The following is a 23951-nucleotide window of genomic DNA, read 5'->3' on the forward strand; positions in this document are numbered from 1 at the left end:
TGTTTTTTAGCTACTTTGTACTTTCATCTAACAATTTAATAAACAAAAGATACCGTAAAAATTGAATTTAACTTTAAAATCCTATCACACACACAAAAAGTTAGCATGCTGGGCCCATAACATCTTATATTGGACTCCATGTTTAATTTCAGAAGAGTTTCCGATGGGTAGCTATTCTATACAAGTCCTGGAGATGAAGAATTTTCAATCGGTAGCTGTTCTGTACAGGTTCTGAACTTTATAATTTTGCAAGCAAAGAGCAAAAGATCCTCGTGTTGACCCGAAAAAATTATGTGCTGGAATGCTAAAAAGATTCAATTTTTATGGAAGAATTCTGATTTCTGATTGGTTGCTAGCAAAATGTGGTTCAATTTGATTCGTCTGTTCTTATCAGCAGTGTTTATAAATAGAATCTCCCAATTTTAAGGGATCATACCCCGGTTACATATAAAAAAAATATTGCAACATTTGTATGGTTAATTTCGGGTAAAATCGAGGTCATCATCATTTGGTTTTTGTATTTAGGATGCTGTGAGTGTCCCAGACTCCAGGGCAGGCAACACTGGGCAATGTCTGACGCTTTCTCTCCATGCAGTCTGATTCAAAGCCCTTGTCATCTATATCCACAAGTGCCACCGTTCGACCATCAATTGGGTAGGTGCACCCAAGCATCTGTGACAAGCATAAAATGGACAACTGCAGTGTCTTTGAGTGTAGCCAAGAACCGCATCAACATTTAATATAAATTAGGTATAAAGTTGTGTTTTACTAAAGGAAAAAAAAAAAAATGAAATATTTATCTATTTACCTACTTATATATCATGCATATAAAAATGGAAATAAACGAAACATTAAGAGAATAAAAGGGTCACCAGTTAGCAAGTGTGAGCAATTACACTATGATAACGAAATTCCAAATTTTAAAGATTAAATTTCAAGGCAAACCAATGATCTTTACTTAATTGTCGTGCTACAGTAATTAATATATCCAATAATTACGAAGAACAATAAGGAAGAAAAAGTTTATTAATGAAAATATTTTTTGATGAAAATTAGCAAAAATAAAATGTTTGGCTAAAAAAACACCAGGGAGTTCTGAGGGAGGTAAATAGCGTGTAACTATTGCCAATTTTTAGATAAAGTGTGCATTAACAATTATAATTATGAGTTACTTGCCTTGCTTTTAGCATAACTGAGTTACTTCCCTTGGTATTATGTTATCTGTTACCTCCAAAATATGGCAAGGATGTTTTTACGATAAAGATTGAAAATTTGTGCTTTTTAAAATAATGCGGTAATATTTAAGTACTTCTGACATGCCAATTAAGTAGATATTATTGCTTTTAGTTGAAATTTGTTGAAATTAACACAAAAAAATCAGTAGATATCATTGTTTTTTGTTTTTTTAATTGATTTGTTTGTTTTCTGAATTTCGCTATTGTACAAACAGTTTTGTAAATTCAAAAGTTTTTATCTATATTTTTCACTTATACCATTTTTTTTTTTTCTGTTGTGCAATTTTTACTAGATTTTTTGGGGGTGCCTATTTATCCAGTTTTACCTGTGCCATTTTTACTATACCATTTTTGGGGTGTGCCTATTTATCCAGTTTTACCTGTGCCATCTTTACTATACCATTTTTGGGGTGTGCCTATTTATCCAGTTTTACCTGTGCCATCTTTACTATACCATTTTTGGGGTGTGCCTATTTATCCAGTTTTACCTGTGCCATCTTTACTATACCATTTTTGGGGTGTACCTATTTATCCAGTTTTACCTGTGCCATTTTTACTAGACCATCTTTTGGGGGTGCCTATTTATCCAGTTTTACCTGTGCCATTTTTACTATACCATTTTTGGGGGTGCCTATTTATCCAGTTTTACCTGTGCCATTTTTACTAGACCATTTTTGGGGTGTGCCTATTTATCCAGTTTTACCTGTGCCATCTTTACTATACCATTTTTGGGGTGTACCTATTTATCCAGTTTTACCTGTGCGATTTTTACTAGACCATCTTTTGGGGGTGCCTATTTATCCAGTTTTACCTGTGCCATTTTTACTAGACCATTTTTGGGGGTGCCTATTTATCCAGTTTTACCTGTGCCATTTTTACTAGACCATCCTTTGGGGGTGCCTATTTATCCAATTTTACCCGTGCCATTTTTACTAGACCATTTTTGGGGTGTGCCTATTTATCCAGTTTTTTCTGTGCCATTTTTACTAGACCATTTTTGGGGTGTGCCTATTTATCCAGTTTTACCTGTGCCATTTTTACTATACCATTTTTGGGGTGTGCCTATTTATCCAGTTTTACCTGTGCCATTTTTACTAGACCATTTTTGGGGTGTGCCTATTTATCCAGTTTTACCTGTGCCATCTTTACTATACCATTTTTGGGGTGTGCCTATTTATCCAGTTTTACCTGTGCCATTTTTACTAGACCATTTTTGGGGTGTGCCTATTTATCCAGTTTTACCTGTGCCATCTTTACTATACCATTTTTGGGGTGTGCCTATTTATCCAGTTTTACCTGTGCCATTTTTACTCGACCATTTTTTGGGGTGTGCCTATTTATCCAGTTTTACCCGTGCCATTTTTACTAGACCATCCTTTGGGGGTGCCTATTTATCCAGTTTTACCTGTGCCATTTTTACTAGACCATCTTTTGGGGGTGCCTATTTATCCAATTTTACCTGTGCCATTTTTACTAGACCATCTTTTAAGCTCAAATTCCTTATTTATCAATTGTAGTTTTACTCTTAGTTTAAAAACAATTATTTTTTTATTTTATCATTAGTGCCGACAATAAAAACTCAATTAAAAAAAAAAAATTTAAAGAATCGTTTTTGGAATTAGAAATTAGGTTTAAAGTTTTCTGATTCTGATACCCAAAAATAGTTCAGATTTTTCTGATTCCGTCTCAACACTAGTTAGGATGGTCAAGTGTTTTTTTTTTTCCAATCATCATTACTTTGATCCGCAAGTAAAGAAAGATTTAACACTGTGAGCTTGAATTCTTTCCCCTTTGTCAGAATCACACTGCAGTCGTCCTCTCACATCTGCCTACTAGTCATTTTCCTTGCGTTCCTTAATACTATCCCATCGCCAAAAAGTATGTTAATGTAATATGCTCTGATGAACTCATAACACTTGCACCCCCTCCCCTCGACGTCTATACTCTCAATCAACCCTACAAGCAGCAAAAACCCCATCTCTCCATTGTTGAGGTCCTTAGATGTTGGAAAACCTATTCTAATGGTTTCTTCTCTCTGACTGCTAAACTTCGGAATTCACTTTTTATTTCCTGCTTTCCTGAGTGTTTAAAAAAGGCAGTTTAAAATGTAACGTGAACAGACGTCTCGCTACTCAAGTCTCCATCGTTTCTTTTCGACATGATCCTAAATAGTACATCCGAGTGGCAATACGCCTTGTTTGGGTGTGAAAAAGAGTAAAAAAATAAAATAAAAATAAAAACTTGCTTAGCATCAATGTTAAATGTAACACAAACATTTCGCTTGCTCAACTCCTTAACCCTAACTCTAGATCCCTCGTCTCTTTTTTGCCCCGATCCTAAATAGTATATACAAGTGGTAAAACGTCTTGTTTGGGGTGAAAATAGTATAAAAAATATTACTTAGTATCAAGGAGCATATTTGTCTCCTGATATGTCACATAGTCTATTGTCCTTCAACGCTAAGCATCCGATATTTTGATCACCCAGTTAAGCAAAAGATGTTAGTACACTTTTTGAAAAAATATGAGTCCATTTGTAATAATGTTTGATTTGAAACTTGAGTGGTAAAATCTGGAGCATCCGGAAATTTAATCGTAGTTTAAATGGAGAGAGAGATTCCTTCCTTCCTTCCTTCCCCTGTACCAATAAGTTCCAGAAATCGAACTCCAAAATACTTCAAAAGCATTAACACACTAAAAGTGTAAGATTACATAACTGAAGTTATGGGCCAAAAACATTTCTGAATTTATAGCATTAAATCTTTGTAATGGAGGCAATAAGGGATACGACATAATCGCTAGGGCTAGAACAACAGCATATTCTTTTCATTGTATTGATTCTCGAATGTGTATCCGTTTATATCTTATATGCTTTTATATAGAGTGATGTGGTTCTCAGTTGATTAAATGTGTCTAACTGTGTCGGACATATACTCGAGAGCCAAAACAATGAAAAAAATATGCTGTTGTCATAACCCTAATAATCACTTTGACACACCGGTTCTCGTATGATCGTCAAAGTTAAGCAACATTGAGCCTGAGTAGTACCAGATGGTACTAGCCGCTTTCTTGCTTTGAACTATCGCCTGATACGTGATCATTTATATAATATCATCGAGACCTGCTTCTAGCGTGTTTTATCTTGAAAGTTAACCCTTGTCCTTCTTCCACCACCTCACTCACATTAGATGCACTGGGTCTATTTCCATTTGCCATGAGGTTATCCTGACATGTACTAATGTGACCCTTGCTAAAATTCATACTAGTTAATAATTTTCAGTCGGTAGCTGTTCTGTACAGGTTCTGAACTTTATAATTTTGCAAGCAAAAAAGCAAAAGATCCTTCTCGTGTTGACATGAAAAAATTATGTGCTGGAATGCTAAAAGATTCAATTTTTATGGAGCAATTCTGGTTTCTGATTGGTTGATAGCTAAACATGGTTCAATTTGATTTGTCTGTTCTTATCAGCAGTGTTTATAAATAGAATCTCCCAATTTTAAGCGATCATACCCCGATTACATATTAAAAAATATTGCAACATTTGCCGTCAGGTTATCCTGACATGTACTAATGTGACCCTTACTAAAATTCATACTAGTTAATATAATCTCCTCCTATCGACATAGGATATCAATATATAACATATTTATAAAAAAAATAACTAACCATGGAATTTCCACGAACCTTACCGGTTCAAATTAAATCTCTTGTATTAAATAAACAGGCTAAGGGTCAATACATGATTATATGGACAAACTGAGTTGGATCTCCAATGGTAAGAACTATTTTAATCTTAGTCTAGGATTTCATCCAATGATCATCAACCGAACTTTATTTATAGGACAGACATTGACAGTTAAACCAGCTTAGTTGCTGTTAAAAATGACAGCGTATCGCATGTTACTGTCAGTAGAGATATGGTTGTTGCATAAGTTGCTTCCAATATGGCCGAAGAAATAAAGGTGACAATTATGACATGAAAAAGAGAGGAAACAGTTGAGCAGAACAGAAAAAAGGAAAACGATTGTAAAAGTTCTTGAAAATTTGCGTCGTGGAGCATAAAAAGTCGTTCATTGTAATGGTACGACTTCCGTCTTCGTAGCTCTTCAACTGTATAAGTTAAAAGATCAAGAGTGTGAAACAAGGGTACTGGTGCGTAGATGTATTTCAGCGTTCGCTCGGTTTGGGCCAGAACATGACGTCAACAGCCAGATTATGCCAAGCAACAGCTCGGGTTCAGCTGCTGTCTGATGTAACACGCTGATCAGCCAATCACAGCACGGCGTGCTGAATTACAACGAGGCAGTGATATGCACGCTAAGCAGAAGACTTTTGGATAAATATTGGAAAGAAGAAATGTTTAAAAACACCAGTTGTTAGATGCAAATCATGGACAGTACAAACATAATGAATATTTAAGTCCTTTTCTTCCAATTTAAAAAAAAAAATCTTTTTCCAAAATATACTTGGAAAAAAAAACAATTTTGTTTCCAGTTTTCCTTGACAAAAAAAAACTTTAAAACAAAAAAAAAATGGCAAAATATCTTTGAAAAAAAACAAAAAAAAAAAGGTTTTTCTTTCAACCTTTTTTTAAAAATATTTTCTTAAAATTATTTGACCTCCCCCCCCTTCCCCAACTTAATTTTTGCTTCTCTAACCTTTTCTTGACAGTTATTATTTAAAATAAAATAAAAAAAATTATGGCAGATCGTTTTTTTTGTTTTTGGTTTCTACATTTTACTTTTTTTTTTTTTTTCATTTCGCTATTTTCTTGTACATAGCGTTGTTGTGATTTTATTGGTAGCGCTCGGCATAATCTTGCTCTTTATGTCATATTCCGGCCAAAGCCAAGCGAACACTGAGACCGTCTGGTTCGCAATGTGCACCAGTACTGAAACAAGATGCAAGCTGATTCTGGGACTTTACTGCTTTGGTTTACATCTCTGGAACTGCGAATGGCTAGAGCAGCATTGAATCTTGTGAACGAAAAGTCTGCATTAATTTTTGACCGAGAAGCGCAACGTTTACAATAATTATATTTTTCATAATAATAATTATTAATTAATAATTAAACTATTAATAATTAATTTCTTTAACAATAATTTAATTTTCTTTTCTTTTCTTTTTTTTAAATTCTTTTACAATAATTAAGTAATTTTCAATAGCCAATCAAATGACATTCTTACAGGCGGTGTACCCTCAACTATGTCCCCGTATATTCTTCATATTTTGATTAATCTAAATTGCAAGAGAGTTAAAATGTGCTTGTGATTAAAACTGTGTTTTGATTACGCATATTTCAAATTTTGCATTGAATTTGTTAGCAGACAAAAATAGATAATACACAAAACTTTAAAAAATAAAACAGAAGAGACGTTCCGAGCCTATCCTTGTTTTATCGTTATTTCCATGGCAGGTGCTCGTCTGAACTCCAATCTCTGGTCCCCCCTCGCCAATCTTTCACGAAAAGCACCCGTCTAGCTGAATCCACTGTCAAAAATTTTCCCCACTCTTTATCTGTTCCTAAATCAAAACGTAGATTCCATGAACAAAGCTTCTTTCTTAGAACTGCACGCCTGTGGAACTCTGTTCCGTCTGCCTGCTTCCCACCTGACTACAACCTGGATGTCTTCAAATCTAACGTAAACAAATTCCTAATGAACCGCCACCTCAATTAAACACTTCAATAAATCTCCACACTAACGTACTGTACTTGCAATAACCCTTATCCCTGAGTGGCTTCTGGGCCTTGATAAGTGGTGACCACCGTGTAAAAAAAAAAAAAAATTTTTTTTAAAATAAGAAGAAAGAAATATTTCTCGACTGAAGCTACTCCTTTTAGGAAAGCTTCAGTAAAATCTGATTTTATTATGCTTTTAAATAAATATCTAATATGACTCCCACGTGGCCTTCGGGACAAGATCAAAGTGTAGTATCTGTTCCGGCAGATACTGCAAGCTATGGCTAGCTATGACTAGCAAAGACCAGATGTGGGGGCAACCCCACATGCCTGACCTTTAACCAGCTCCCATTTCCCACCTCTCGGGAGCTGGTCCCCTTTTTCCCTTCCCCCTCCCTTCACTCCTCACATTAAAAATCGGCCTTGTGCCTAATTTGCTCGGTGGGGGAGCAAATAAATACCATCTGTTCTTCAGATTGCTGCACTTCAATTTCTTGTTCTCTTTCGGTGGAGGAGAAATCCTTCACGACTGAGACAATTTTTATTTTTGTACCTTTTCTCCACGTTAAAAAACGACCCTGGTGTCTAACTCTGTCCCGTGGGGAGGCATAGTAAATAGGTACATTAAAAACGCCATAATCATGTTGACACACCGGTTCCCATCAGATCATCGAAGTTAAGCAACCTTGAGCCTGGTCATTACTAAAAGGGGTGACCAATTTGGGAAGTCCAGGTGCTGTATGTAGGAGGACGTCGACACCTCCCTGCAAAAAGTTGCAAAAAACCCTAACGGCGTCATCTTCCCTAACGGGGATATACATGCGACTGGGGACCGCTTGTGAATTTTATACTCCCATGAAACTTCCTCCTTTGGAGGAAGCCGGTTAAACCCTGAATAGGGTTGGTGCTGACTGCACACTACATTAAAAACAGAAATTGTTTTATTTTGCTCCTGTGAGAAAGCAAATAAATAGCAACTTTTTTTTTATAAAAAATAATTTCTAAAAATATTTATAACAAAATTATAAATGACAACAGCTAATTGGGCATGGTCAGCCTTATTTTGAGATGCGGTCAACTCAACAAGTAGAGCCATTAGTAGCCATGCAGACGGACACACAGATATCACTCATATTTATATAGATTCATATTTTCAGACAATCTTGTGAATGTATAGAGAAGTAAGAACAATGTGGAAGAAAAGTTGATGAATCATTATCATCCGTCTTTAAAGGGTGGAGCGCTAAAATTTTCACCCTAAAAAAGACAAGATCATTCCATTTCCATTTGATGAAAACCGGATTTCTTTTTTTGTTGTAGCCCATCTACTAGTTACCCAGTTGTGTACAAATCCCAAGAGCGATAGGAGCCTTCTATCATGTCTGAAAGTGATACGATGTTCAACGAGCAAGATCGGAGATGTGCCACTGTACGACTTGTGCTCTCTACCAATCCAAGTTATGACAACACCCTCAAAATGCGTCACTGAATTGCCACGAATAAGAGGGGCATGCCCAGGGTGATGAAAACTAAGTACGCAGCCACGGTTATGGTCTTTGGTGTAGTTTCAAGTGAGGGTTACATCATGCCATCTTACATGTTCGAAGTCTGCTTGGAAGCCAACACCAAAATGTACCTGGATGTGCTGAAGAGTGTGATCCCTGATGCAATCAGGTGGCCAGTGGCAGACCTTGGGTCACTTCTATGGTCTTCATTGCTGGAATCATAAATGGCTCACACTCATGGCTACAGCAGCATTGAATCGTTGGGTGTGATCGGCTTCAATCTGGCAGCACGACTTAGCGCCGGCTCACAAGTCCAAAGAGACTTAGGTTTAGCTTTATAAGGAGTTCTACAACTTTGTACCCTTCTCTTATTGCCCCTCCTCTCACCTGAACCCACTGAACTACTTCATTTGGTCATACGTCGAGAACATCAGCAGCATGATCTTTCACAACACTAAAGCCAACCTGATTGCCATCCACAGAGTATTCGCCAAGCTCCCGCCGATGCTTGTGGAAAAGGCATGATCCTAGTTCCAGACCCATATCGAGGTAGTGATTGAGGCTGAAGACAGCTGCATTGAATAGATGTCAACTCTACTACATAATCAAGTTACTTGAATTGATTTTTTTTTTTTTTTCAATAAAAGTTTAAAAATAAATCTGTTGTGTTGTTTTCTTTACGGCGACACTTTTATCATTCAACTCTAGTTTTATCTTTTTCTGCAGGAGGCAATCTTCAAACATTCATTCCTTATTACTGAAATGTCATCCTTTAGTGATGAGGGGCTAACATTCAATTCTCTATCTAAAGCCTTTGCTAAGCCCTTTGTTACTCTGTCCAATTCACTTCTCCTGCTTTTTATACTTGCTTCCCCTTTGTGCAGCATTGTCAATGTTGGAAGATGAACTCGAGCCCCAGTTAACCTCTTCCGTTTGAGACTGTGCTCTATTGATTAAGGTTTTTTGACTTCGCCGACCTTTAAAAGTGAGTTTCGCTAATCCAGGTGGAATCGTTTCTTGTTTAACGATTCTAGTCGCCTCTGAAATTGGTGCGTGTGGCTATTTAGAGACTTTCTGAAATTGGACGACTTCCAGAATTTACTGTTTAATATCTGTAGCATCTGTAGGAGCCAGAGTTTCTTTTAAGAAAGCAATAAAGTCAACAGCAAACAAAAAAAAAGCATTGGTTTTTATTCATATTCACGAGACATGAAATCTGTGAGTAGGTAATTGCTTCATTAGTGTACTTGACTTAATTTCAACTATTTTGGGAGGGAAAAAAAAAGAAATAAATGAAAAATAAAATCAGTGTTTCTGCTCTACTATTTTCTCATTACTTTTCTCTTTTCTATGCTAGTGATGGCCTTACTATTCCTCCGGTTTTCATCTGCATCTTCTTTTTGGTATTCTTCTTCTACTCCTTCCACTTTTTCTTTTCTTCTTTCTTTTTCCTCCTTCTTTTTATCCGCCTTCATTTTCTTCTTCTTCTTCTCCGGCTTCGTCTTCTTCTTCTTCTTTTTCTTTTTCTTCTTTTTTTTTTTTCCTCCTCCTTTTTCTTCTCCTCCTCTTCCTTCCTTTCATTCGTCTCCCTCTTTTTTTTCTTTTTATCTTCTCCTTTTCTTCCCCTTTTTTTCCTTCTCGTTTTCCCTCCTTTTAGTCTTTTTCTTCTTTCTTTCTTTTTCTCCTTTTTTCCTTCTACTTTTCCCTCCTTTTAGTCTCCTTCTTTTTTCCTTTTCTTTTCTTCTCCTTTTTCTCCTTCTACTTTTCCTTTTTATTCTTCTTCTATTTCTTTTTCATCTCTTTTTCTTCTTTCTTTTCTCCTTTTTTCTTTTATTTCTCTTCTTCTTCTTCTTCTTCTTCTTCTTCTTCTTCTTCTTCTTCTTCTTCTTCTTCTTCTTCTGCTTCTTCTTCTTACTCTCCTTGTCCTCATATTTCTTACTATTTCTTCCTCGTCGTCCTCTTCTACATTTATTTTCCTTCATCAACATTTCTTCTCATTCTATTCATAATTTTACTATTTTTTTTTTTAACCCTTTTTCACTTTTCTTTTTCTATTTTTCCTACTTTTATTTATTTATTTTATTTTTTACTATTTCTTCTGTCTCTTTTTCTCCTTATTCCCCTCTTCTTCTGCATTTTCTTCTACTAACTCGTTTTCTTGGTAATTTAACAGAAGAAACAAAATATCCAGCATCAATAAGATTCCCAGAATGTAGTGGGTCGTTCCAAAAATAAAGCTGCCCATTTTTTTTTAACTTATAAAGTTGAAGAGCTACGAAGACAGGAGTAGTACCATTACAACCAGCAACTTTTTATGTTCCAGAATTTATTTTTCAACATAGTCACCACTATTCCAATGCACTTTTGCCAGGAATTAAATGACGTATCTAGGCTTCTGAAAGCACATCTATAACAGGGGTTACTTTCTTAGAGTCTCACACCGTCAATATCTGCAACAGAGAGATGAGACTTTCAGGTCATAAATGCATAAGTCAAGTCATCATAGCAATGCAATTTGCAATCCCCTCTGATCCATTCGGGTGGAATAAAAAATAATAGGAGACATTACTTTTGGAACGCTTCTCATAAAATCTAAATTACAACAAAGGCAACAAAGCTATATACTCGTACAATAGCGTTGCTTCTCATATGGAGTTACCTCCCTTTATTGTATCTGTTTTTCACTTTCTCTTTTAAAGAGAACGGAAAATCTATTTTAAACTTCAATCACATAAATTATTAAAGTAAAAGGATTGTGTAATTATTATTTTGTTTGTATGTCTGTGTGACTTTGTTCCCTAAGAACTCGAAAACGGTTGGGCTGATTTTTATGAAATTTTACACAAGGTGCTTTATTTGCCTGGCAATGTTCTTAGATAGGTTTTGTATCAGAATGTCTTCAATAAGTATTCATAATCAATAATCGAAATAAACAATGCCGAACTCAATGATAATATCGTTAGTTTGAGAAATTATTTTTAAGTTATATTGATTTCATTAAGACAGGCTTTATGTTTTTTTTGTTTTTTTTGTAATACTTTCTTAGAAGTGCACGCCTGTGGAACTCTGTTCCGTCTGCCTGCTTCCCACCTGACTACAACATGGATGCCTTCAAGTCCAACGTAAACAAATTCCTAATGAAACGCCCTCTTAAGTAAACACTTCATTAAATCTCCACACCAACGTACTGTACTTGCAATAACCCTTATATCCCTGAGTGGCTTCTGGGCCTTGATAAGTGGTGACCACCATGTAAAAAAACAAAAACAAAAAAAAACGATAAAATTATGACCCTAGAAAAGCCAACATGATTCCATTTCCATTTGATGAAAATTATAAAAACATATGAAACATTTCCAGTGCAAATTGGTAAGACATGAAGATCTACAAGAATGTGCCAGAAATTGCTGGAAAACCATATTTCCTATTATGGTTAGATGCCGAGGTTTTATTGCCAACGCAACTTCCATGTGCTTTAATAATCTTTGTTTTTCTTCATCAGACAAGAAAAAATACATAAATAAAATAGAAGATAAGGATCTATCTGCATCAGCTTGGATATGGCAATTTCACAGGGTAACAACAATCCAACAAAGTCTGGTGATATCACGAAATACTTCTAGGGTGCTCTGGACTAGTGGCAATGATGCTTTGGCCCCAAAACCATGCTTGAACCCAGAGTCATCATCTGATAATGTAACGTAGGTATCGTCGCAGGAACAAACAAACAAACAAAGTAAAAATCCGACTCGACATTATTTTCAAGTGGAAATGAAATGCATTTATTCATGGTTCTTCCAAAACAAGGCATTTCATTATATTTCCAAAATCTTTTTGCACGCACATGTGCTTTTTTAAAGTCTCTTTCTCTGTCACCTTACACTGGCGCTAGTCAGCGCTTTCTCGCATTCAACTTTCACATGTCCAGCTTTCCTGATGCGCACTTTGCTTTGCTCTTCGACCTGTGATGCGAGCTCGCACACATCTGTTAATTTGCATACATGTTTTAATGGCTGCTGCTGCTAATATTTTCTCACACACACACCCATATGCGCTCTGTTACAATAATAGCTTTGTTGAAAGCAATAGTAATTATAGGAAATTAAAAATGATTTATCAATGTAACACGCACGTTAAATCTGTTTAAAAATGGAGTATGCATGCATCATAAACCATTCAATAATAAACACTATGCTTAAATACCTTCAACAATTAACCACATTGGGAATTTAAAACACAGAAATATCATATATATTATAGAACTAGTGGGGTTCCTTGGCATTGCCCGGGTGTGTGAAGTAAGGAACCCTGTGGGGTGGGGGATAAAAAAGTGATAGTAGCTTAGAGGGGGATCAAAATAATGGTAGGCAGTTTGGGTGGAGAGAGGGATTTAAAAAAAAGTTGTAGTAGGCAGGCAGGCTCAAACCCGTATCGCGAAGGAGGGAAAAAAAAAGCATAATGTCTTGACCGATGCGTCCATGGTGCAAGCGGAAGTCGAGAGTGTTGAAATTAAGCGTAGTCAGTAGTAATCCAACAGATGATGACTTGAGAAAATGTTAACGAAAAAAAATGACCTATTATGGGGAATTGACATACAAATGGATAAACCTATCCAAGCAAGAAGACCGGATGTCGTAATAATTAACAAGTAAGAAAAGTCCTGCCAACTCGTAAACTTTGCTTTTCCAGCTGACCACAGGATAAATATCAAAGAAAAAGAGAAACAGAACAAATACGCAGAGTTAGTCAGAGAACTGAAAGGAATATGGATGATAAAAAAGATAGTTGAGGATATGAATGTTTTTGGCCAATTTTTCGATATTTGTCGTCCAAAGGATCGAGCTTCAAAACGATATCGATCTCGTGAAGATCTGTCACGTGTGCCGAAAGTTTTTGTAAAACATACAAACACACACATTTTACCTTTTATATATTAGACTAGCAGGGCTACCCGGCGTTGCTCGGGACCGTATAAACAATGAAAAAACAAAAGCAGATATTGAGCATATGTTTTATTCTTAGGGGAGAGGAATAAGTTTTAGCGTTACAAACAAACATTTGTCTTTTATATATATTGATAATGACAGGTTTTTTGGGGGCCCCCCTCGAAGATAACTGATCAGTTGACCAACTTCTAGTGGTCCGTTTGACGTGAAATTTCGATATTTGTCATCCGGGTGATGGGGCTTCGATATGATACCAAATTTGTCAAGTTTGGTTCCGTCTTTCAAAAGTTTTAGCGTTACAAACAAACATACATACATACACACAGACGTTTGGCTTTTATATATATAGAAGATAGTACATTATTAGATAAAATTGATGATATTAGTCTGTCTTGAGATTCTCTAATCTACAAATTGTTGCGGCTTTATTTTAAAATCCAAGGATAATATACTTAATTTAACAGAGGGGATTATTTCATTCTGCTTTCGTAGATGTCGATTCAAATACGACCAATGTACAAGAAAGAGTGGGGGGGGGGCATGCGATTGTAAAGAAGTAGCAATTTGTCTTCTCTGTGATGGTTGAATGAATCTTGTTTCGTAGGATAATTTCTCATAGATCTTTGCTGTTGGTGCGTAAAAGCGGATGTGGTGCCACTCGAATAGAATTCTGCTGAAAGACACAAAAACCTTTTGGGGTTTGCTCGGAAACAAGTTCTATAGCACGGGTCGTTGACTGAAATTGGCAGATTACACAAGACAGGTTGCTCTTTCTAAAACTGGTCCCACTTGGAACCTAATAAGCTGCAGGCATTCGACTCTGAACAAGAAGCGGCAGATGGTATTGGCGGCAGTAAAAATCAGAGGAGGAGAAATCAATTTAATTTTCTGCTATCTTTCACATGCACACACACGATTGTGATTTACGCAGCAATATATATTGGTTTATTCAGATATAGACAAAACATCTGCAGATTATTTGCATTAAACTATATATATATATATATATATATATATATATATATATATATTGGTATATTTACGCGGCTTTTTTTTCATTTAATCAAATATTATTAAATGCAGTAGAAACACTTTGCTTTATGATTCTTTGTTTTTCATGGTTCGAATGATTAGCGCATGCACAGTCATGAAACAATTAGCAAACAGGTAAAAATCTGACGGCTTCCACACACCAATTTTTAAATTTCGACTCCTTAGCAACCCTTTTTTCTGGATGAAAACAAATTAAAAGCTTTTCCACATGTCTGGATACCATATATACCAAATTTCAAGTTTGTAGATACAAAATTCGTTGTGTATATAGATTGAGAAGTGTTCTTACACACACACACACACACACACACACACACACACACATTCTCACTTATCTTCTAAATCAAAAAATCGAAAAATTAACAAATCGGAAAATCGAAAAATTAAAAAAAGGATCATAAAGCAAAGTGTCTCCGTTGCATTTAATAATATTTTGCTTGAATATATATACTAGCCTGGGTGCCCGGCATTGCCAGGAGGTGTGTGTTGAGCAAAATAAAAAAAAATTGTAGGCAGACAGGCTCGAACCCGTACTGCAAAGTAGGAAAAGAACGTGAAAAAAAAAATGTGACGTGTTTGCTGTAGCGTCCATCACCAAACCGGAAGTGACTAAGGCTTAAATTAAGGCTAAACAACTGAAAAGAGGGGATGACTTTCAAAAATATTGTCGAAAAAAGCCCACCCCACCCCCTCCCCCGTAGAAAAGTGCTCAGTGTAGAGTAAAGGAATTAATGTTTTTTTTTTGGCCAATTTTTCGATATTTGTCGTCCGAAGCGTTGAGCTTCAAAATAATACCAATTTCATGACAATCTATCGCCTCTGTCGAAAGTTTTAGGCAGACATACAGACATACATACATACATACATTTAAACAGACAGGTGAGATTTATATTATAGACTAGCGGGGATAGCCGGCGTTGCCCGGGTGTTTGTAGGTGTGTGTGGTGCTAAATAAAAAAGAAGCCGGGGGGGGGGGGGTAGGATCGAACCCGAAGCCCTGAGACGAAGTTTGAAAATAAAATCGGCCAGCCAGAATGAGTTACTGAAAGATGTTTGAATTTATTTAAGTAAGAACCAAATCGACAGGTGTGCGCCCGGAAGTCGTCGAGCGTTACGACAACGACGAGGTTTGTTTGTTATAAGCGAAGTAAAAAAAGAAAACAGCGTTAAAACTTAAGCGGGGGGAAAAAAAACACAAAAAAAACTAATGTAAGGCAAACAAACAATGAAAACAGAAAAACGGACACATGAAAAATGGCTTAAATAAGCCTTTTTCAATATTAAAATTTAAAAAATCGGTAGGTACCCGGGTGTTTTTGGGTGTGTGGTCGGGGGTGGATAAGCAAAGTAAAAAAAAAAAACAGAAAACGATCGTTACGTGAAAAATGGCTTAATAACACTGGTTCAATATTTAAATTTAAAAAATCGAAAAAAAAAAAAGAGGACATCTCACACCACGATTCGAACCCAAAACATTTAGATAATGAACCAACGCGCTAATCAACTGAGCTAACGCGATGTACATGAAATTTAGTCAGTTTTTCAACTATTTAAAGTAAATCAGGTCATGACGTCATCTGGCACATGCGTAGAACCGCTCGTCATCATGAGAAGACCGTTTTTGTTGACCCCCCCTCCCCTGTCGAAAATTGTTGATTTCGGGGTGAAAAATCAACGTTTTTGGCCAATTTTTCGAGCGACGGATGGGGCTTCGATATGATATGGAGTTTGTGAATTTTCGTCGTGTCTGGCGAAAGTGTTTAGCAGACACACAAGCATACACACATACATACATACATTTTCGCTTTTATATATATAGATAAGTGAGAATGTGTGTGACAACACTTCTCAACCTATATACTCAACGAATTTTGTATCTACAAGCTTGAAATTTGGTATATATGGTATCCAAACATGTGGAAAGTTTTTTAATTTGTTTTCATCCGGAAAAAAAGGGTTGCTAAGGGGTGAAAATTTAAAAAAATTGGTGCGTAGAGGTCGTCGGATTTTGATCTGTTTGCTAACTGTTTCACGACTGTGCATGCGCTAATCATTCCAATTATGTTAAGAATAATACGGTTTGAAAACATCTTTTGGAGATTTTTTAGTTGGCCTAATGGTTATCGTACTTGACTCACTGATTTTAGATTTGGATTTGGATCTCAGCTGGAGCATTTTTTTTTTTTTTACTCACAAAAGGTGGACTGTCTAAAAAATACATAATACTTGCATGCACATGTCTCCATTTCTTTCTGTTTTTTACTTCATTTTTTTAAAGGAATGTTACCTTACGTTTAATACTGGGCAACGTGGGTAAATCTTCTAGTATATATATTAGTGTTGGGACGATTAATCAGAATCGGAAAAATTGGAGTTTTTTGGGGTTTTAAAATCGGAAAATTTGAGCCTATTTTCCGATGCCAAAACCGATTCTTTAAACTATCTTTTTATTTGATTTTGGTTTAAGAAACAGCTTCCACTGATTGTAGTAACGATAAAATATTAAATATTTATTGATTTTAAACTTTAAGTAAAAATAAAACTTATAGATCACCCCTCAATTGAACATTTTAACATGCTGAAAGAAATAAACACTAAGATGAGCAACATCTTGAAATTTGGAAATAAGACCTTTTGTCATTTATTTGTATGTGCTCTGTAATTACATTGAGCTTCATAAATTAAAGGATTAGAATAAAGGGTGAAATACATTTGAATAAGCATATTTATCTTTCTCTCTCTCTCTCTGAAAAATATATATGGCAATTAAGTTACACAGAATATTCCGCATTTAATCCACACTAGAATTCGTCAGGCTTATGCGAAGAGTTGTTGTAGTCTCGCGTTTTTATATACGCATATTCTACCTAGCTCTACCTATGTATTGAGCACTGTTGAAGTAAATACTTAAAGTTTACGCATAAATTTATACTTTCGTGTATTAATTTATGTGATTAAATGAAGTAGTTATATATATATATATGTATATATATTAGTGTTTAGTATAAGAAATAACGGCATAATCACGTTGAAACATCGGTTCCTGCTGGATCACCGAAGTTAAGCAACGTTGAACCTGGTCAGTACCAAGTGAGGGACCATTTGGGATTGTGGGTGCCGTATGTGCTTATCTTGGTATAATTTCCAATCGTCCTGGACTTCTCCTTGCCAAACAGTGCTGATTCAAGAGAGGTGTGGTTGGAGATTGCGCAACCCTTGCCTCACAATTACACATGCGGCTGCCCTATGGGGGTGGGTATCCTTTGTCCTTAGAGACTGAATGGAGGTATCGAATAAGAAATTGAAAAAGCTCAATATTTGAAATAGAACAGAGATATAAGAAATTGAATTTAAACTTTGTAAATTAGAAATTGCAACATCCCCCACATGAGTTTAAACTCTAATTTACAGAGTTTAAATTCAATTTTTTATATCAATGCTCTATCTTGACTATTGAGCTTTTTCATATGGTTAGGGTTATTATTTATCCTCGCTTTAAGTTTACGGAATTATTCAGTTTGTAAACTTGAAAAAAAAATTTTTTTTTTAATTACAAGTATTCAGTATATATACTGGATCATTAAAAACGGGCAAAAGTTATAGCCTGTTTACTTAACATGACTGCTAACTGTGCATCAAATGGATACCATAATATAGGGGTTTTTTTTTTTTGGCTTTTTTAGAGGCAGCAAACTTTAAATTAAAATAAATCACAAAAAATTATTTTTATTATAAAAATATGTGATATATTCTAAAAATTAATTTTTGCCATTTATAATTTAAATTCAATTTCGAGCATATGGCTTAATGGCTCACATGTATATGGCGTAATTTAGAGGTCCAATTTTTACAAACTATACATTAAATTAGACTGAATTTCGACAATAACACCAAATATGTCTTTCAAGTGGTTTGTTGTGTCTAGTTCATTTTGTAAAAATTATTTATTCATCAGATGTTTCTCTGAGTAAATCGATTAACAATTTGCAAATGTTGCTAAGGTTTCAGTTTCTTCATGATGAATTGCCAAACCAGGTTGAACTCAACATAACCGATAGTTGCCAAATTTGCAATTAAAGAAAATAGAGTTGTCAATTTAAAGTTCGTCACCTCTAAAAAAAAAAAAAAAACATGATATACTTTGTTGGTTGCACTTTATCATAACAAAGATTTATCCAAATTTCAGCTAGATCAGTCCAGTAGTTTCTGAAGAAAAGTAGAAATGGACAGACAGTTGTTTTTGGATTACCGTAAGACCTCATCATTAATACGAGCCGTGGAAAATTAAGATTTGTATAACAAAAGCAAACAGAAAAGATCAATTTGGTTTGTTTTACAATCCACGGAGATACAAAAAAAGTTGTCACAAACAAATATATAACAAATAAATGTTCTCAAAGGTAAGATAAGTTACTTTTCCATCTAACTGAATAAGTTTTTAGTGTTTTTATTTGATGTAAGATGTTTATTCGGTTCGAAAAACAATATTGAGCACGAATGAAGAACAAGAAAAAATAGCTGGGAGTGATGTTTTTGAAGTCTCGACAAAGATTTCAAAATAAGAAATTAATAAAAACATGGTCGTAAAACCTCATCCACTAAATATTACCGTGGCATTTATTGGGTAGGTTTCTTCCACCATTTTGTTTTATTTCTTATTTTGAAGTGATTATCAAAACTTCAAAGATGTAAAGAAATATTGCGGACATTTTTTTTTTCTTGCTCTACTCAGTATTACTTGTTTTTCGAACCGAATAAACATTTTACATTGAGTAAAAACACTAAAAACCTACCCAGCTAAGTAGAAAAATAACTGATCTTGCCTTTGGTAACATTTATTTGTTATATATTTGTTTTTTGACAAGTTTTTTTGTACCTCTGTGGATTGTCATGCAGACCCAATTAATTAAAATAATCGTTTTTGGCATTGGAAAATAGACACAAACTTTTCCCCGATTCCAATACCCCCCCCCCCCCCGGATTCCGATGTTTTCGATTCGAAAAAATTGTGGCAAGACTGTTATTTGCGTAAGAATCCAACCTTTGCGGTTCTAACTGCTGGTTACAAGAAGCAAATCTCAAAAGGCTGGAGGAAATAAGCAGAAATGGCCGGTATTAATTTGAATAAGATAATGGCGAAAAGAGGCCAAGGAGGTTCGATCAGTAATGCTGCGACCGGCTTTGGTTGGGAAACCAACCAAGAAAGAGAAAGTTCCGGGAAGGAATGGAGGAAAAGATTCTGGTAAACAAATAAACGCGGAGGGATGGGGAGGAGGGTGGGGGGGGGGGGGTCGGCACAACAGAATTACTTTCATGAGATAGAGATGAAGTCTTGGTAATATTCGAACAGATAGAAGCAGACTTTAAAATCGATTCTTCTTGTATCTAGTGAGACCGAAAGATAAATTATTCTGAACAGATGGAGAGAGAGAGAGAGAGGGGGGGGAGAGAGAGAGAAAGAGAAGCGGGTGATTGGAAGGAGAGAAGGGAGTGATGACGGAGGACACAGCAAAAGCAACGGTTCTTACAGAAAATTGGATTATGCATGGAATGAGAGATTCTGAATTATCGACGGAGTTACACACATTTGAGATATAAATAGAGAGATCCGCTAATGTTGGGGTTGGTGTGTGTGTGTGATGGGGGTGGGGTTGTATATGGACTTATTTACCTTTTGGTGTGTCTCTGATATTTCAAATTAATAAGTTACACACTATAAGTTTATATGCCTTTGTATTTTGTATTTATAATGTGTATCTCTATCTCTTTCTCTCTCTCTCTCTCTCTCTCTCCATATATATATATATATATATATATATATATATATATATATATATATATATATATATTGTTCCTGTTCTCAAACTTACCATCTTTCCAATTGGACTTTTATATCATATCCCTTTTCTCCCCTTTTCCTGTTTCTTGCTGTACCATTCAAATTGAATCCCTATAAACTGTTAAATGACTTTTTATGCAAATATGATACACTTCATGTTATTTGTTCCTTCTAATGCATTAACCTGCAAAATTTATTGTATATTTTGCGAACCTCTTCCCTCTGATGAGAAGAAGTGCATTCTTCGAAACTCCATGGAATAAGTTTTTTTTCTTGTTTTATTTGTACTTCTTGTCGAATAATTAAAATTTTGGTATACAGTACTTACAGGTTTAAGAGGCTTTTTTGAAAATTAAAAAAAATTTTTTTTCAACTTCAAGATTTTTTATTTCATATACATACATACATACATATATATATATATATATATATATATATATAGTTTATTACGGCATAATCACGTTGACACACCGGTTCTCGTCAGATCACCGAAGTTAAGCAACGTTGAGCCTGGCTAATACCAGATGGGTGACCATTTGGGAATTCTAGGCGCTGTATGTGCTCTCCGCTCATCTCGGCATTTGTTTCCAGTCGTCTTGTACCTCAACTTGCCACTGGTATGCAACAATGTTGACTCAGGAGAGGCGTGGTTGGAGATTGCGCAACTCTTGCCACACAAATTTCACACGCAGGCACCCTTACAGTGGGTATCCATAGTCTGTCAAGACTGAAGGAAGCCTTTTATAGTTTATTATACGAACATTATTGGTTACATATGTGCATATGTTTCAGTAGAATCTCAATGTAAGGATAACACTTCATCAGACCACAAAAAGGATCGATATTTTTTGTGGTTTATATGGTGTTATCCTTGAATTGAGATTTCACTGAAACATGTATGCACATATGTAACCAATAATGTTTGTATAATAAACAGACTATATACCAGCTCTGTCTTACAGTAAGCACTCTTTAATAATCACGTGGGTTTTATTGGATTTACATCTAGGAAACCAATCGCTACAACCCTTATATATATATATATATATATAAAGTTACTTCTTTATGGGTTCTGAAACAGCTGAGCCTATCTTTTGCAAATTTCACATAAAGGTAATTTATATGTCTGGCAGTGTTCTTAGATATGTTTTGTAGAAAAATTCATCTGATAAGTATCGAAAATCGAAAAAATGCGATCTTGAACATGATCTTTCTTCTCTTCTAGATAAAAATAATTTTTACAGGGGAATATTTTACATTACACCGGTGTAACCTTGTCGAGTGTGACATAAAACTTTTGCCTGTAAAAATTCCTCTTTTTTTTTTATCTTTATAAATAAAAAGGAAGAATTTTTACAGACAAATATTTTCAAGATCGTCAAATCCAAATATCAGCTGACGTGATATTGTAAACAAACACAGACGGGATTTGATGAACGACATTAATATTATTATTTTTGAATTTTAATTTTTTTGCAAATAAGTACACCGGGCAAATTATTCCGTGTGATATATAATATTCAATTAATAGAGGATTAATTCTATAATAATACATATCCAAGCTGCATAAATTAAAATATCATGTTTAAACTTGTTATACAACCAGGCAAAAAAATAATAATGATAACGTCATTCATCAAATTCCGTCTGTGTTTGTTTACAATATCATGTCAGCTGATATTTGGGCTTGACGATGAATGCCCTGGAAAAGTCACTTCTGATTAATGTTTAGTTTTAAAATATGCAAACAAATGATTTGCTGCGATTTTAAATAGTACCTCTTCTTTTATTGTAAACTGAACTCATTAATAAGAAAAAATTAAAATAAAATGGTGAGGTACACCCGGGCTTGAATGGGGGATCATTTGATCTGTAATCTAATGCTCTACCATTGAGTTGTATCTCCAGATGACAATAAATCTGTTTTTTTAAGAAGAAATGATTTGCTGAGATTTTATTATTTCCCTTTGCCGATGTAACGTAAAATATTCCCCTGTAAAAATTATTCTTTTTTTTATCGATAAGAGAGAAAAGACTATTTTTAAGATTGGATTTTTTCGATTTTCGATACTTATCGGATGAATTTCTGTACAAAACATATCTAAGAACACTGTCAGGCATATAAATTATCTCTGTGTTAAATTTGCAAAAGATAGGCTCAGCCGTTTTGGAACCCATAAGGAACTCAAATACACTTACACTCAAAATGATTTTTGTATAAGAGCGGAGATTGTTTTTTTCTAGGCTAATGTTCTTATACTAATTACTTTATATAATTAATTTTTTTGGAAACTACTGGACCAACCTGGCTGGAATTTAGTATGATAAGGTACAGCAAACTAAGTATTATGGTATTTGTTTGATGCGCAGTTATTAATATTTAATGCAGCCACCACAATACCGCATTTATTCTAAACTAGCAGAACCCGTTAACTGGCAGTGCCCAATGGAAGTCTGCTTCCCCTCCTGCGAAAAAGTAAACTATGGTTGTTGTTGTTGTTGTTGTTATTGGTAGTGATGGTCACTGTCATCCCTGAACAATTGCTGACACTAGCGGCCATGGCTGAAATGAAATAATCTGGCTTTCACTGGCAATTAGTGATGGTTTGGGCCGATAACATGCAGGTACTGTTTGAATTTAATAAAAGCAATTAAGGGAATTTGAAAATCAGTATGAGTTAATAAAATTTACAAAAAATGGTCGATTAGAATAATAATGGAAAGTAAAAATAGAAGTTTTAGAGGATAGGGATTCTCAATCTATATGGAGTGTTTAGAGTGATTGAAATCAGTGGTAGTAGTCCTATCTGTTTTCGTTTGTTGTTCAAGTCTTCCTTTTCTTTTCAACTCTTCCACTAATAGTATTAAAGTAAATTTCAGTTTTATGTTGCCCCTTTTTATGTGTAAGACAAAACAATTACGACTTTTTTCACTTCAGTTCTTTGAGTATTTAAGAACAGTGTTTGGAGTAGACATCCCAAACTTCCCATGTTAAGAACGGCGTTTGGAATAGACATCCCAAACTCTCCATGTTAAAAACGGCTTTCGAAATATACACCATCAACCTCCCCATCTTAAGAACGGCATTCGGAATAGGCACCCTCAACATCCCCATGTAAAGAACGGCTTTTGGAGTAGACACCACCCTTTTATGGGGGGGGGTACATAAAAAAATTACCCCAAATTTGACCGTGATAATCAGTCAGCATACCCACCCGCAAATGTTTAAAAAAAATTGTGGGGTGGCAGTATCAGTAGGAGAAAAGTAAATTTGTTTATTGCGTGTGCATACAAACCTGGCAACCAGTGAATTACAGTACATAATACAGATCTTTATATCTCTATAAGTACTTGTCTCCGCAAAATTTGAATGAGATTTTCTTAATTAGCATAGTCGAAAACCTAACTAAGTAGTCATTTTAAAAAAAAATTGTGGAGGTTGACCTAATGTTTAAATTTACCCCCCTTCTCAAAACAAACAAACAAAAAACAAACTTAACGTGTGCGCAATGTCGAAAATCAGTCCGGAAAAGAAATTTAAGTAAAATACTCCTCTAAATTCAATTCCTTATGTAATGAAATTTACCTTAAATATGTAGCGTAGGTAATAGGTGTCAATCAACAGAATAAGCAAGTCAACAAAGTTACAAAATACTGATTCATGTAAATTTACCTTTTATATATTTTTATTTG

At 35.1% G+C, this 23951-nt stretch overlaps 1 protein-coding gene and 1 pseudogene across 24 annotated transcripts in view; both read left to right on the forward strand.

The window, feature by feature from the left end:
* The window catches only part of LOC145263089 (peripheral plasma membrane protein CASK-like), a 1377184-nt gene that overhangs the window by 711070 nt on the left and 642163 nt on the right, over nucleotides 1–23951 (forward strand). The window lies entirely within an intron of this gene.
* LOC145263523 (5S ribosomal RNA) lies at nucleotides 20703–20819 on the forward strand (annotated as a pseudogene).

This window comes from Euprymna scolopes, chromosome 38 (genome assembly GCF_053919585.1).
Source record: "Euprymna scolopes isolate OS-2025 chromosome 38, ASM5391958v1, whole genome shotgun sequence".
NCBI classification, from domain to species: Eukaryota; Metazoa; Mollusca; class Cephalopoda; order Sepiida; family Sepiolidae; genus Euprymna; species Euprymna scolopes.